Source organism: Falco peregrinus, chromosome 10 (genome assembly GCF_023634155.1).
Source record: "Falco peregrinus isolate bFalPer1 chromosome 10, bFalPer1.pri, whole genome shotgun sequence".
Classification (NCBI taxonomy): Eukaryota; Metazoa; Chordata; class Aves; order Falconiformes; family Falconidae; genus Falco; species Falco peregrinus.
The window spans coordinates 21,633,605-21,648,775 of NC_073730.1; the positions used below are offsets into that span (position 1 = coordinate 21,633,605).

The window sequence follows — 15,171 nt, forward strand, 5'->3', positions numbered from 1 at the left end:
AATCTTTCCTCTCCAACAAAAAATGTTAGAAGTTTTATGAGGTTTTCTTAGCCTTTTGTGCTCAAAAGTAAGTCTTATTTCCAAAAAAACAAATTTTACTTTTGTCTTAATTTTTTTTTTTTCCCTAAAAGTTAGAAACCAGTTTAACCCTTCATCATAACTGCTCCAGTAGAACAACTCAGTGATGGAGGTTCTCCTGTTAGCTGCTATCATTCTTCAGTGTTGTAAGAAAAGGTATTTTTCCACCACAGTCAGGAAGTTCAGGCTTCCAGCAAGCAGCACTCCAAGGACCAGGATCTGGATGCAGCTCTTTAACCTCTGCTCCACACCACCTCATTCCCACATGACACCTTCATGCTTTCTCCCACAACCTGTCCATTTCACAGGACCTTCATATACCGTTCCCTTCTTCAAAGATACAAATGTGTTGCAATTCCAGAGAAATTCAGAATGGATACAGCCCAAAGAAAGACTATCTACTTTCTGGCTGGTAGAACACCTTCTCAATTTATTTCTGATGGGGTTTTATACTAATCAAGGTTCTTATAAGGCAAGATTCTCTATCACATATACAACTAATAAAAATTTCCATTAAAGTTATGAAGGTTTCAAAGTACTCAGAAGTTAGAAAATGCCTAAATTAGCGTTCACTTTGCAGCCAGAGTTTACACTGCACTTACATATGCACCACAAAACAATCCTTTCCCACCGGCTGTGAGCCAAATAACATATCATTCCCCAGAACCATATCCACAGATAGCTGAACTGCTTGAATTGTTCCCAAAAAGACTCCCTTCAGGAAGACATCCAACATGACTTTTCCAAGCAAAAGGTTAATGTTTCAAACTTCAGCAAAAGCAACCAGTGTTCTCATGCAGTCTCACAGATGGTCCCATAGACAAGGCTGCTACTTCTTTGCAAACATGTATATAGACAACAAACATCCTTCTTGAGGATTCAGGGATACAGAATTCATCAGAAGAGAAAAGGGTCCAGCCGTTGCCCAACTCACCCATCCTCTCCTGCCATACAAGCAGGAAAGGGATTATGAACATTACACTTGGACTGCAAAGTTATTTCAGGAATGAGATCACATTGCATGAACCTGATCCATGCAGCTGCTCATGACACCACTTTGAATGACTGTCACCCTACCTGCCCATTCGGAGATCTGACTCAGACACTACGAATGCCCATTCAGTTGTGCCAACCTGTCCTGCTGTGTCCTGTTTCCCACCTGATCTCAGAACAGAATGCATGTATCTGCACAGCAAGCCTGGCTGCCACTATTTTATAACCTGTATTTCTGCTTGCTCTTTCCTTCCAGGTCGAGCATTCAACATTTTACTACTTTTCATATTTATAGCAAACTAATAACCAAAGACAGGCAGGTTTCTTCAGCCATTTAATCTAGGAACATGACCTAAATTCCTGCCCCACGTAACACAGCCTAACAAGAGGTCTATATTAGATTACATGAAAAGGACTTGCAAGCAAATCTTATCTCTCTTGCAATTATTAAATATACTACTAAGTAATATGATTGTGTATCATTTGTATGACATGACTTTGATGTGTGATTACATATAACTCCAGCTTTTTAATTCCACTAGAATATAGAACCAAATTGGCCAATTTCACTGTATACTTCCTTCTTTCATGTTCATTTGAACCATGTGCATTTATTATGAGCCAATTTCCTGAATGAATGCAAGGCCATCTCTTGGATTCCATTACAACATGCGTGCCTGCTTTGCAAAGCTTCACACTGTACTGACACTGTTTCTGATATTCCTGCAACATTATTGGAATTTAGATAAGGTATCACTCCACTGCACACTAAAACATGAAGTGTTTGCATATCCTTAATTTTTTTGGGGTGGTTTTCTTTTTCTATTAGATGCTTTCTATTTCCATCACTGTGAGAACAGAACCAAATCCAAGACTGAAATCTTTCTGCAGATTTAATCACACTTCCCTTGTTTTGACTGCAATTTAAAAGCATATTAATACCTATCTACATACCTATCTTTATTGTACCAGCTCAAATTAAGTGATTTCTTGCCTTCAACAAATTATTTCAAAGCAGATAAAAAAAGTGTAAGTCAATGCTTTAGAAAGCACAGCTGTGGCTGATGTGTATGTACACTGCTGGCAAGTCAGACAGCGTTTTGCTAATGACATCCAGATAAGGGATTCTCTTTTAGCACCGTATAGTTTTCACTGTTTGGACTCTGAACTTTTACAGACTGCTGTTACACAAACTGGGCTCTCCCTCCCAAGAAACCACAGCTTAAGGAATGGAGATACAGGTCTAAAATATATTCAACAGTTTTACCTTCAAGGCACAAACGTTACTCTACTCCCCATGCGTGCTTGCTGTGTAGCACACAATTGCCACAGCTTGTGACAGTAAGGAGGCGGCTAGCTTACTTTGATGGAAATTGGATGTCAAAAGAGTTATCTCGCCTTTGGAGCCTTAAAAATACAGTCCTCCATTCTCTGAGGGCTTTCGCATTTCAGCTATAAAAGCTCATTGGGCTTTTTGTGACTGAGTTTGAATCATATGTAAAAAATGAAAAACACGTGAGCCTCTTTGTCTATTTTTACTGCTGTACCATTAAACATCTGTAGATTGTCCTAAGTGGGTTTACTGATATATGATTGAAACCTTATCTTCTCACCAAGAATCATGACATTAAGCTGAGATGATCATCATTAAAAATTATCTCCATGGCTTCAGTGCCCAAATATATTCCTGAGCATTCAAGAGAATCAAAAATCCTGTTCCTTTGCACAATTAAAAAAAAAAAAAAAAAAGGGAAGAAAAAAAAAAGGGGGGGAAGGGGGGAGTGGAAAAAACCAAAACCATGGTAGCAACACAAGGGACAGTACTTGAATTTCCATACCAAATAAGTGGAAAAATAAAATAAACTTTCTTCCAGCCATCTTCGACTCCTGAATTGTAATGGGAGTTCGGACTTCACATAAATCTTTATCACATCTTTCAGGTTATTTCAAGAAACTTTTTTCTATATAATTCTATATAAAATATAATACAAGTAAATGAGAACTAGGTGTTAGTAAAATGAAATCATTCAAAGGAATTCTCACTAGTACCTAGTGTCTTCTGAACTCTGTCTCATTCTACTTCTACCGAGAATCCCATAAGGAAAAAATGTGGGTAGTTCGGGAACATCCTGCACTTGGCATTTTACCCTGAGAGCTACACTGCTGCAATGAACAAGTTCTATAACCACTAAAACCAGTAATAAATAGAAGGTTTTCAGCTTCCAGTGAACACAGACACTTATGTACTACTCAATTGCGACTGATTAATTTATGCTCATTACTATTATTACAAAAATAACCAAAGTTTGGTTTTCAATAAAAACATCAACTTTCATTATATTTCAAATTCTGTTAGGCTGCCTAAAAAAATCCTCGTTCTGCCTTGATTTTTCTAACCAGTCTGCAATCCCAGCTTTTCCATTCTGCTTAGAGTGCCATGAAACTTTTAACTGGAATAATTAAAGTCCGTTACGTTTATCACACAAAGAGTTTTGAATAAATTGGAAAGATATGCAGTCTAGAGAAATGGAGCTGGCTGGAAGCTTTGCATGTTGGCATAACAACATCTAGTTTTGACACTAGAGAAGGCATCTGTGTTTCTCTGTTGTGTGAAAGATAATACAGCCTTCTGATGGGCTAATTTATAGCCTTGGGATATTTTTAAAGAACCAAGTAGCTATTTTTATGTTTTGTCGTGTCTCAAGAAGACATTTGTCAGGTTAGCCCTTTAATGCATCAGGAATTTTGTTTACATATTAATAAGTTTAGAGTAACTGCAAAAGATTTTGATAAACATTTGTCAAGTGTCTGTGGCTATAGGGAATTTTAAAATATAAACATTACATAAATATAAATAAATTAAGTTTTATCCAGTCAGACAAACTGGGCAGAGTCAAACAAAAAGGGCAGAGCTTCAAACTGCAAATGTACAATTTAATGGCACACAAAGGAACAACCAGAAAAGCGTGGAGCCTGTGCACTGTGGCAACATTTTTTCCTGAAACCCCCTTATCATTTCAGTACAGTTTGTTAAAAGGAGGCATATTGCCTCATGTATGTTGCCTCACACACAGTTATTAGCTGACAGTGAACAAGTTTTGCACAAAATAATATACCTGGAGGGGTAGGGGGGAATTTACTTGTTCATCTTCCATAGCTGGAATAGATTCCCAACTAGCAAAAATGAGGGTCTCTTGGGCAAGAAGAATTAACCTGAACACTCCTTTCCTCTTTATGGTAGAATTTGAACATACTGTTTTCAGCATAAAAGGCATTACTGAGTGCCATTGTTTTAATCCTACTCACACATCTATTTTTATCTTAGGTGGGCTGTGTGTTTGTGGACTGTCACGTTTACTTGAGGCATTAGGGTAGGACTAGAGGACACACTGCACTCATGAAAAACTGCAACATGAATCACCACTGCTTAGTAGCCGTGGAATCATCCACCGCAGCTCACAGTACGTATAACTCATCTCCAAATCAGAACAAGCCACTCTAAACTGGCAGAAGAGTTTATGGCCATTTGAAAAGACATTGGAGAACCAAAATCTAGAGAGTGACCACTATAATTTCTTATTTTCTTTGCAAGCAGTACAAAACATTTGTTAATACTGGAGGGTGTGTGTGTGGGTGTGGGTGTGGGTGTGGGTGTGTGTGCGAGAACTGGCAAGCACAGTGCATAAAAGTCATTAAATCAGCACAGTTCTAGGTTCCCCTCATGTTCTTGCTGTTGTTCCTTGCAGAGAAAGACGGTAAGATGCAGCAAAGCTGGTTGATTCCCTTGGCCAAGCAGACCCTCCTAGTGAGACGATGGGCACTGCAGACATTGTTCATGTCCCCCAAGCACAGTCAATTCTGTTCAGCACGTGCCCTCCAATCAGAAATTTTCTCAAAAAGGTGACAGTTACACCACCTGTCCTTATACTTGATTTGCACAGCAGACAGGCTGAGAGGATGGCGACTGTGGATCTGCAGTATGAAGAGCACAGTGTATTGCACTATACTTAGTCCTCTGCCACATTTACTGATAGGACTTCTCACTTTGTTTATTCTGTTGGAACTCAATATTTTTGCATCACTTCTTATTCTGAAAGATATTGTACATTGATTTTGCTGATAACTACTTATGAACAAAACAGTGGAGGAGATGAGCATTTTGCAGTCCTGAAGATAAGCAGCAGAGATGGACAGCTGAGGGAAAGAACTATGATATAAAAGCATACCAGAATTGTAACAGTGTAAGATCTCATTACATCTACCATGAATCCCCACCAACAACATAGAAAATACAAAGCAATTAGAAAGGGGAAGAAAAAGGCAGAAAAACTAGAGGAAAAAATGAAAAATAAACATTACAAGAGAGTTTGGCAATAAGAATGCTGATTAAAGTGCCGGGGTACCTTACCCTCTCTCAATTGGTTTGTTTTCCTAAGTTTTTTCTGTAGTAGGCTAGGACTACACATTAAGTTGTTTTTCCATGTGTGTAAAAATAATTCATTCAGTCTCAATGTGTACACTGTTTAAATTTAATAAATCTGAATCTGAAGGGCCACTGTTACTGTATTGGGATTTATAGAACCCAGACCTGGGGTCTTCTCAGCAGAGTCCCACTTTCACACCAAATGAAATGAAAAAGTTTCTCCCATATTCATAGCAGAACATAACAACAGAAATACCAGCAAAATAAATCACCTAGCCCTGCTTTCGTCTTCCAATTCACAAAAGTAGCAATACTGCTTGCCACAGAAAATGCTAACGTCCCTTGAACTTCTTTGGACTTCTTACTCCTCTGTCCTCACCTCCTTCTGAGACTGCTACACACTAGGTGCACCCCTTGACACAGAATCACTGACAACATTGCAAGTTGATTTTATTAAGTCAGCCAGGGCAGGAAACTCAAGTGTCTCAAGCAAACAAGGAATCCCTGTTCTGTTCCTGAGCGCTGTACCCGCCTTCCACACAGGCTTGTTCGAGAGATTTCCTTGCTCTGACTACACATCGTCAGTAAGGCCTGAGGTAAGTGGGAAAATTTATAATTAGTTATTGCTCAGGTGACCTCAATCTCCTTGAGGAATAAAGGTCCCAGGAACAGTGCCTTATTAGAGCTGCCCTCTGGGTAGCATGTTCTCACAGAACTGTATTTCAGGTGAAATGTTTTAATACTAAAAATATAATCTACTGCGGCATTGATTATTTTTTTTTTTTACCTTTTACACAATGAAAAGAATCCATATTCATTTCACCATCCCAACTTCAGATCAACCTTTCTTGTACTGGCCAGAATAGAAATAACAGATTTCATCTACCCCAGAGATTCCCAGTGGATTTGCTGGTTCTGGAGGCTTGCAGGGCTTTCGGCCACTCCACCCAGCCTCCTTGGGGACGCCTGCACGTCACAAGCAGCTGGGCTCAGCAATGTCCCCACCGCCCCAGGGCTTCCACGGGTCAGCTGCTGCCACTGCTGAAGCATCACCTCCAAACCACAGAAGCGTCACCCAGAAGAACACGGGGTGTGTTGACAAGTGGGATTTATCCGGGGTCTTTCTGGAGCATCCTGCAGCATAAAACAGATGGGGAAACATTGCGGCATTGTCTTGTCTCCTGGCAAGAGCACGATTGCGAGTGACTCCTCTGGCTGGAATTCCACTGGCATGTGTATGACACTATCATTTAACCCACTTCATACACTTTTCCTTGTCTCCAGCCAAGTTTATTCTTTGTTTGGAGATATGGATTAAGATATGGAGATATGGACTAAGCTTACCCATTCAGGTCATGGCACTGGTCTCTGTCAAAAGCTATTTTGAAATCCAAGGCTACATCTGTAACTTCTCCCATCTGTTCTTTGCATAATTTCTCTGAAAATAAGTATACCAGACAACATCTCACTTGAGATTTTTACCTTTTATGAAGTTATATTGGCTTGGTTTTGTCATCCAGGATTTTTCCAGATGTTCTGTGATCTCACTTATAATTAACATATCCAGCACACTAGCACTGAGACCAGACTCACACACGTACTTACAATAGTCTAACATCATTCTTGAATTAATTTTATTTACATCTCCCAAGCTTTTTCGATGGAAGAAAATAAAAAATACATGCAAGTAACAACTCTGAATATCATCAGCAATTCCTCATAATCTATTTTGTATTACTGCTTTATTATATTTCAGTGCTGAACATTCACACTGCAAAATGATTGTAATTCTGTATTTCTATGGAAAACATGCGGTGCACAGATGCATACACCCTGGCCCCTGTTATTCACTTCACAGCTCTGAAATTAAAGTGGCATTTCAAATTTTCTTAGCTGAGAAAGCAAAATGAATGAAGCAAAATGTGGCAGCATGTATGACCATACAACACTAATTACTACACTGCAAGGAGCCACCAGCACTCACATATAACCTTAACAAGGCTTTGACTCAGAATGGGGTTTTTTGATGTTTTTGTTTGGGTTTTTTTAGCACATTACCACCCTAAACTCTATCCACTTTCATGAACTGCTGACATTTTAGTGCAAGCAGGACTACACACAGCACAAACCACTGACCAAAGACGAACGTATAGTTTATTGACGTAGTAGGTGATATTCCATTTTTGGGATATCAGTATTGCAATAATTCATTTGAGCCTTTTTTTTCCCCCTTTATCGAAATATCATATTTTTAAATTAGTTACAGTGAGTTGGATAATTATTAATAAAGAAGAGGTACGCAAGTTGGAAGAATCATCCCGGCTCTATTACAGCAAAAAGCATAGTTTCTGATTTATGACCTGAAGTGCTTTAAAAAGGAAAGTAACTTTTTCTATATGAATGATGCTAACTTTCACTTGGCAATTGCTTTTCCTTTGTTTGAAAACAGAAATATTTGAAATAGTTTGCAAAAGTTTAGAGGAGAAACCTGGTTCTATATGCATTTGCAAATCATCTAGTGCATTCCTTGCACATCACTGAGAGCATATAAACTATTTCTTAGGCAATAAACTATTTCCCAAGAAGACACTCAAGTGAGCAGAAATATACCATGGTGAAATGTGAACAGTTATTTGGGAGTGAAATGAAGCAGTGAGTTATATTTCGTGGGATTAACTCGTGTCAAGTTGTGAGTTATTTGGTAGAAGGAAGTAATTTAAAAATATATCAGTATTCCTTCAAGTACTGAATTATTTACTCTAGCTCTGTCAAATCTTCTAGAACTGAAAACTGTTCCATCAAAGGCAATGTGTCTGCCAGTGAATTCAAGAGGAACAGGCTTGCAGCAAGCATACCAAATAAAATGCAATATTAAACACTGCAAATACTTTAAAAATCATTTTACTGGTTCTGTCATACTGAACCAACAAAACACCACAGCAACAATTATAGTCTCCCACTAAAGTGGATTAACGATTTCTTGGGAGAGGAGATTACTGAAAAGATAAGTACAATGACTGACATTTCTGTATAAAAATGTATACATTTCCCAAGAATCCTTGCCATTTGTGCAACACGAGCCCTTGCATGACGGTTACATAAAAGCAGGAGGCGGAAGATCACTGAAGTGGTAAGTTGTCATTTATATCATCAGATTGAGGCACCTTAGACTTCTTAACTAAAGTGGCAGAGGAATTTTTTTGTGGTTATTTTCTAAAGCTCTCAGTAAGAAGAAAATGTGGAGGTTTTTATTCCAGCATTTTCCCCCAAAAAAATTTTTACTGTTGCCCTTCCCTGCACTATTAGTCTGTGAGTTTCTGATTCTATGGACTGTAGCACAGCAGTAAAAATTATCTCCTGGTTAAATGTATTCACAGAGAATCATATAACAAGTTAGTACATTTGGAAGAGAAAAATCTGAATGAGATATTTTATGTGACATAAAATTTTATACTACCATCACATTCCCTTAAAAATCATCACTTTCTCTTCTAGAAAATGATGTAAAACCATAAAGGAGCAATTTTAATGTCCTCTGTTAAATTTTAAGAGCCAGGATGTGCCATCAAAGAGAGTATCTGTTTTGTATTGCTTAAAGCTGAAATTAAAGAGTATCACTGCTGCTCTCCCACAGTATCAGGCAACATGAGCTGGAAGAGGGGTAATTACAAGAACTTCAGATATCAGTAGCGTTCACCAAAGATTTTGTCAGAAGGCACAAGTCTGTTGACAGAGTAAGCCCAGAGATACTGTTTCATCAGCCACAAATACTGATACACAAAGATGAGAGAATCAATTGCACTGATGACAAGCCTGACTTGGGACACATGGCTGAGAAATTGTGCAAGAAACATGAAATAATTGAGGTTGGAAGTGATCCTGGAGGTCATGTCCAACGACCTGTTCAGAACTAGACAAGATTTGAAGGTGGGTATCACCTTAGGCTTTTGGAACTTGATGGTACAGCTTCCTGGAGTCTGTCACCATGGAGATCATAGAATCATTTAAGTTGGAAAACATATCGTCAAGTCCAACCATTAATCCAGGACTGCCAAGTGCCATCACTAAACTATGTCCTTAAGCACCATGTATACATGTTTTTAAAATACCTCCAGGAATGGTGATTCCACCACCTCCCTGGACAGCCTGTTCCAATGCTTCACCATCTTCCCAGTGGAAAACATTTTCCTAGTATCCAATCTAAACCTCTCCTGGCATAACTTGAGCCCATTTCCTCTTATACTGTGGCTAGTTATCTGGTAGAAGAGACCTACCCCCACCTGCCTACAGCTTCCTTTCAGGGAGCTGTAAAGAGCGATAAGATTCCCCCTGAGCCTCCTCCACTTGAGAGTAAACAACCCCAGTTCCATCAGTTGCTCCTCACAAGACTTGTGCTTTAGATCCTTCACCAGCTTCATTGCCCTTCTCTGGACACACTCCAGCACCTCAGTGTCCCTCTTACAGTGAGGGGCCCAAAACTGAAAACAGGATTCAAAGTGCAGCCTCACCAGTGCCAAGTACAAGGGGACAATCACTGCCCTTGTCCTGCTGGTCACGCTGTTTCAGATACAAGCCAGGATGCTGTTGGCTGCCTTGGCCACCTGGGCACACTGCTGGCTCATGTTCAGTCAGCTGTCAACCAACACTCCCATTACATCTTTTTCCACCCACTCTTCACCAGGCCTGTAGCGTTGCATAATAGGGTTGTTGTGACCCAAGTGCAGGACTCAGCACTTCTCCTCGAACCTCATACAGTTGGCCTTGGCCCATCAGTCCAGTCTGCCCAGATCCCTCTGCAGAGCCTTTCTGCCCTTAAGTGGATAAACATACCTGCCCAACTTGGTGTCATCTGCAAACTTACTGAGGGTGCACTCAATCCCCTCGCCCAGACCATCAGTAAAGACATTAAACTGGACTGGCCCCAACACTGGCCCCTGGGGAACACCACTTGTGACCAGTCACCAGCTGGATGTAACTCCACTCACCACCACTCTTTGGGCTCAGCCACCCAGCCAGATTTTTACCCAGTATAGAGTACACCCATCCAAGCCATGAGCAGCCAGTTTCCTCACAAGAATGCTGTGGGGGAAGATGTTAAAGGCTTTACTAAGGTCCAGGTAGACAACATCTGGTTGTATACCACCACCCCGCCGCCTGGACTGTGGAGACTTCATTCTGCTCCTCCTTATCCCTGTCTCCCAGCTCAGGGGGCTGAGTACCCTGAGGGTAACTGGCCTTGCTATTAGACTGAGGCAAAGAAAGTATTAAGTACCTCAGCCTTTTCCTCAGCCTTTGTGGCAATGTTCCCTGTTGCATCCAATAAAGGATGAAGATTATCCTTGGTACACCTTTTGTTTCTAATGTATTTGAAAAAACATTTTTTTTTATCTTTTACAGTAGTGGCCAGCCTGAGTTCTAGCTGGGCTTTCACCTCTCTGATCTTCGCCCTGCATAACCTTGTGACATCTTTATAGTCCTCCAGAGCTGCCTGCTCCTTCTTCCAAAGGTGGTAAACTCCTTCTTGCCACGTTCCAGCCAAAGCTCTCTGTTTGGCCAGGCTGGTCTTCTCCCCCACCAGCTCATCTTTTGGCGCATGGTGACAGCCTCCCCCTGCACCTTTCAGACTTCCTTTCTGAAGAAATGTCCCGCCTTCCTGGACCCTTGGCCCTTCAGAACTGCCTCCCAAGGGACTCTGTCAACCAGGTGCTTCAACAGGTCAAAGGCTGCCCTCCAGAAGTCCAAGGCAGCTGTTCTGCTGACCCCCTCTTCTTCTCTGAGAATCAAAAACTCTAACATCTCATGATCACTCTGCCTAAGACATCCTCCGGCCACCACATCACCCACCAGTCCTTCCCTGTTTGTAAACAGCAAAACCAGAAATCTTGCCCACCACAAAGGGGCTGATAACAGCCAAGGGCTTTAGATATTGTCACCACTGCACTGGAAAAGTACCAGAGAAAGGAAAGGGAAAACAACGGAGAGGGTCACATCACCCACATACCAGACGAATGCATCAAATTCAAAGCCTCATGCTCACAAAGGGACTTGGTTGTCATGAGTTAAGCAATAATTGGTCCTCAGGGCTCAGCAGTTTTCTGCTGCAACACTCCAAACACATGTTGCAGAGTCATGGTCCTTCCCTGCTGGGGGGTCAGTCACGCTGGTTTTTGCAAACCAGAATATCTTCAACATAGTCAATGGATGTCAAATTACTGTTTTAGGAAGCAGGGAGTTAATTGCTTCAAGCTATCATGGATTAAAATTCTATCTCCTTCATCTCCTTCTTCATAACTGTGTTATGTAGACCAGAAGGAGCTGCAGATAGCATGATAGTGTTTTAGGCATCTGGAGAGTTTAATGGATAAAGATTAAGGCACCTTAGAAATTACCAGAAGTCACTGCTCGTGAGGGATTATAAAAAAAAAATAATCTGAATCCTGAAATGTAATTTAGACTTTATCACTTGTCCAAGTGGCATTGCAAAAGTTTCACTCTAGGCTACCAGGCTGCTTTGGCATGGACTGTTTTAAGTTTTCCTGCTACAGCCCTCACTTCCACACAGCTCTGCCTTCAGTGTGTCTGAAGCAAAAATAGGGCTGAAACATGCAATCCAATGAAGAAATTGCTTCAGACTACAAATATCTAAATTTATAACTGATAAGTGCTATGTAAAGTATTTTTCTTCAGCTGGCTTCAGATGAAAGCAAATACACATACACAAACTTTTGCTGGGAATGGTAGCTACTTGGTAGCAATGTTTCACTGAGAACAATTTTTTTCCTCAAGTATTCTAACTTGTCAACCTCCTCCTGGCAGTAGATTTAAAAAAAAAAAAAAATTACATGGATTTATCTTTGCAAACTCCTGTAGAAGTATTTATTTTGCAACCATGGTGCTGAAATTAAACAGATAGATAGATAGATGTTTATATTCCTGCAGCCACAGGACTATTTTTTAAAGACTCCATGAATATGTTGCTAAGAAACGAAGTCTTTAGTATATCTATGTCACTCTTTAACTTATACTAATTATAAACAATTTTTTTTAAATTGCATCTGAAATTATATTTTTAATATTTAGTCATTTTCCAATCACTATAGATGTCATCTTCTTTACAGGAGGCAGTAGAAAAAAAAGGAAAAGTGAGATAAAAAGGTTTGTTCTTAATGTATCATTTGGAGGTGCTGAAATGTTCACAGGAAGCTTTTTTCCCCACAGAAGGAGAGCCAGATGTATTACAGCAAACAGTTGACATTGACTAGCTGTCTGGTATTTTTGTGTTATTAATTCCTCCTGTAACTTGCAAATTTTCAGGATCTCTGAACAAATCTCTAGGTTTCCACCAATAGATATATTCCTCAACTGCACTGCCTCCTCCTTCTAAATATGTCACCTCTGAAAAGTAATCAGACTACTACGTTTCTCATTTCTCTAGAGCTGGGTGGGACTTTTTCCTATGGTATTTCTCTAAAAAGAAGTCGACAGTTAGATGGAAAAAGGAAGACCTTTCTTTTGGTACTGGCAGGAGCATGGAGAACAGTCGGAAATACTCATAGACGCCTGTGTTCTGCTGTGCTGCTAGGGCTGGATGCTTTCTGCACACTGCCTCGCTCAGATCTCAGAAGGGGAAGCCTGCTCATCAGAACTTGTACTCAGCTGTAGCATTTCAGGTCACTTGAGCCAGAAACTGTGGGTCACAGATGTATCTATCTGCATAACAGCAGAGCATGAGCTACATGTGTCAGACTGCAAATCTGTTTTGATTTGTCAGACACTATTGAAGTGAAAACAAGAAAAAGTATGGATTACTACTTACCAGAGAAGAACAGATGACAGAGAAAAACCTGCAACAGCCACTGCCTTTTTCAGCCTTCACCAAAAAAGCCTGTGACCTAATAAATTTAAATAACTGGGAAAGCTTGGAAAATCCTGAAAAAAGTATGAGTTAATGAATTTGTGAGGTACACTTCAGAATCCTGTAACAAGAAGCAAGTCTGGGTCCTGCTCACGAGCCTGATCTCCTCCCGCCAAGGGCATGGGTTCAAAAAACAGCTGAATAAAATTAATAGTTCCTGTGTGAGGGAGGTCTCATTGTCCTTCCCTCTGCTGATGCACTTCCCCTGATGCTCCCTTTGCTTCATCCTTGCAAAATTTCTGGCACTGCAACATAATTTGTTGCATTATGCCTGTAAACAGCCACTCCCTTTTTCACTGCAATTTTTTTTTTTTTTTTTCGCAAGTTCAGTCAACTCACAATGCATTCAAATGCCAAAACCAGTGCAAAGGAAGCAGGAAGACCACATGGACAAACACGTCATCCTCCCAGCTGTGGTTCAGCGAGCTTGCTTCAAAAGCACCCCAGCAGCCGATGTAATAGCAGCTGGCAAACACTTTGGTACAGAGGGGATCATTTGCTTGACAGTCTGAATTGTATTTACAACAGAAAAAGGTCTCCGTCCAAAGCATTCAACAGGATGTTCTAATGGTCACAAGAAAGTGAGCTGTGATAGTGGTTGCTCCATGTAAAGAATCAAATACGGTATTTTTCCCCTTCTTTGCCCAGCTCCAGCGTCTGAGACAAGCAGCTGCGAGACACACAATACCTGTCACCACCACTTCCCACATTGCTGCATCCACTGGTAAGGAGCAACCTACCTTTCAGAAGTCATTTATATGAGAATAAAAAGCATGTTTTTACTGAACCAATCAACACAGCACTAAATATTTTCTATCTGAGAAACACACCTGATACTATCTGATGGCCAATACATACTGGAACTCATAACTTTTTCTTTTCCTTGGTGCTATTCCTCATCACAAAGTAGTAAACCCAGGGATATCTCAAGAAAGCAAAACACAGCTACTTATATTAACTAGCCCCTCTTTTATCTGACCTTTGAAACAGCATTACACTCTTAGTACTTAAGATTTCCCAGTAAGTATTAAAATTAACTCACATTCAACAGAAAAACCTTGGCTGTTCAAGGTGTAAATACCTTTCTCAATATAATGCAGTAAGACTGAATTGAAAGTCATTGACCATTGTTTGGTTACTGAAATCAAAGACCAGTTTTGCCATTTTTAATGGCGGCAGAAGTTTAAATTGAAAAGCATCTGGGGTTTTTTTTAGGAAGCAAAAAGCATCACAATAGGTGATGTAAATTCCCCTAGGATTTGAGTGCTTTTCCCAGGACCCAAGTGTTGAGAATTAAATCTCATGTCAATCTATGCAATTAATCAGCAGTGTGTTGTGTTACCAGTTAAATCCTGGAGGAATGTATCAGCAAGCAAGGCACATCTGAAAGGTCTCAACATCTTGTCCTAAAGGATCACCATGGCTACAGAACTGGTACATACTGTTGCTCCTGAAATTGTTCCTAAACATCAGACCAATAAAAACACTTATGTACAAATATCAGAAATAAACACAGAAGGTGGACACTTTGCCTCAAGATTTAAATCAAAAGACCTTGAACCTTGCTCTCCATCTTTGTATCTAGGTAAGAAACCACAAATATTTTCCTAATCCCCATGATGAATGACTTGCTAGGGAGGCTTTCCTTGCTTCAGGAGGTTGATTCAGGCTGGGCTAGAACCTTGGTTTAAGATAATGTGCTTCCTTACATAGCCTGCCACTGTTTAAGATCCCAATTAGATTAAATATTCTCCCATCCTGA

At 40.2% G+C, this 15,171-nt stretch overlaps 1 long non-coding RNA gene across 1 annotated transcript in view; it reads right to left on the reverse strand.

Annotated features, from left to right (window-relative positions):
* Positions 1-13,559, reverse strand: part of LOC129785283 (uncharacterized) — a 101,062-nt gene extending 87,503 nt beyond the window's left edge. The window contains exon 1 of the long non-coding RNA XR_008749080.1: positions 13,311-13,559. This is a non-coding gene — a long non-coding RNA (uncharacterized LOC129785283). The remainder of the gene's footprint in view (positions 1-13,310) is intronic.
* Between the last annotated feature and the right edge of the window lie 1,612 nt (positions 13,560-15,171).